Here is a 1404-nt window from a genome sequence, read left to right as displayed (position 1 = left end):
GACCGTGCCGAATGGCGGCGCCGCGACGACCACGACGACGGTTCTCGTGCTGCAGGAGCTCGTCGCGACCGATCCGGCCGCCGCCGGTGCAGCTGCAGCCGCACAACAACTGACGCTTACCGCCGCCGCCGCTGCAGCGTCCTTTCGCGCTGGGTAAGTCAAGTTTTTCCGTTACGTTTCGCCAATTTTCCTCCTCGTATCCGCTCAACCAGTTGGCGCCAGATCTTTCGATCTTTATCGCGCACGTTATTATTCTCTTCGTCAATTGATTCGAATGATTAGATAACCTTCGGAATGAATATGACTGTTCTTATAAACCAAAAAGTATACACGCCTTCATCGTATTGATTCAGCGGAATCGTTGAATATTTATATCGTAATGCTAAATAACAGATTATTAATCTTGGTCGAGGAATTAATCGAAATGATGCATAAACAAAAGTTCTTATCTAACGGAAAGGATCAGCGTATGTATGCGGATAATATATATTTAACGGGAGCAATAATTTTCGTATTATATGTCATCTCGTAGCCTGATTTAATCTGTGTTCGCGAATATTTCTTGGATAATTGTATGCGATCGAGTATTAGGTATATCGTATGTTTACGTCGCAAGTCCCACGCGCATATTTCACATATAATTAAATCTATGCTGACCGTGTCACAGTCGTCGAATGACGTTGTATTCGAGACAGGTTGTAATTCATCCTTTCTCTGATTATTGACTCACGATGTCTCTCTTGCGGTTTGTCCTTTCCGCACAGCAGATGCGACCGCAACGTTACAAACGAAATGTGCGGACACGAAATACTGCAATGGGAACTTCGATGTTAATGTTTTTCATTAACGGATATATCTCCGGTATTTTCGCGAAGTATGTCAAAAAATATATATTGCTATGTGCATTCGCACATGAGATTATGAATACATTACATTGCGGCATAAACTGATTAATATCGTGTCGTTGGTTGGTGGTATAAAGATAACAGTAAGTAAAAAAGATTAATGAGAATGAATCACGTTTGTTTGTAACGTTGCGAAAGACATTGGGAGAAAAAGGCGTGATTGCCGGATACGCGCATACTTTCCTTCTGTCGAGATTGCCTGGAGATATTCAAAGTGATAATATATTAAAACGAGAGGACCCGAAGACGCGGCAAAGGTCATAACGAAAAAAAAAAAATGGAAGGATAAGCTAAATGTCAGCTTCGGAGCTTGTTACAGGCTCACAAATGAACGTAAAGGATTCAGTGCTTCGTTAGCGCGCGTATTTACGAGTGTACGACCGAAACGAGAGTAATAATTGCGGACTTTTACGAGTTACGCGAACCAATTCTATACCCTTCGCAAAGGAACTAAGTACTCGAAGGTCGGAAACTTACAGATGTAATTCGTCCAACTTAT

General features: G+C 42.2%; 1 protein-coding gene across 1 annotated transcript in view; it reads left to right on the top strand.

The window, feature by feature from the left end:
- Positions 1-1404, top strand: part of LOC108763779 (hormone receptor 4-like) — a 62556-nt gene that overhangs the window by 14344 nt on the left and 46808 nt on the right. The gene's annotated exons all lie outside the window — the stretch shown is intronic.

Source organism: Trachymyrmex cornetzi, unplaced genomic scaffold, assembly GCF_001594075.2.
Source record: "Trachymyrmex cornetzi isolate Tcor2-1 unplaced genomic scaffold, Tcor1.1 scaffold383, whole genome shotgun sequence".
Classification (NCBI taxonomy): Eukaryota; Metazoa; Arthropoda; class Insecta; order Hymenoptera; family Formicidae; genus Trachymyrmex; species Trachymyrmex cornetzi.
This window is presented reverse-complemented; position numbering and strand designations above follow the sequence as displayed.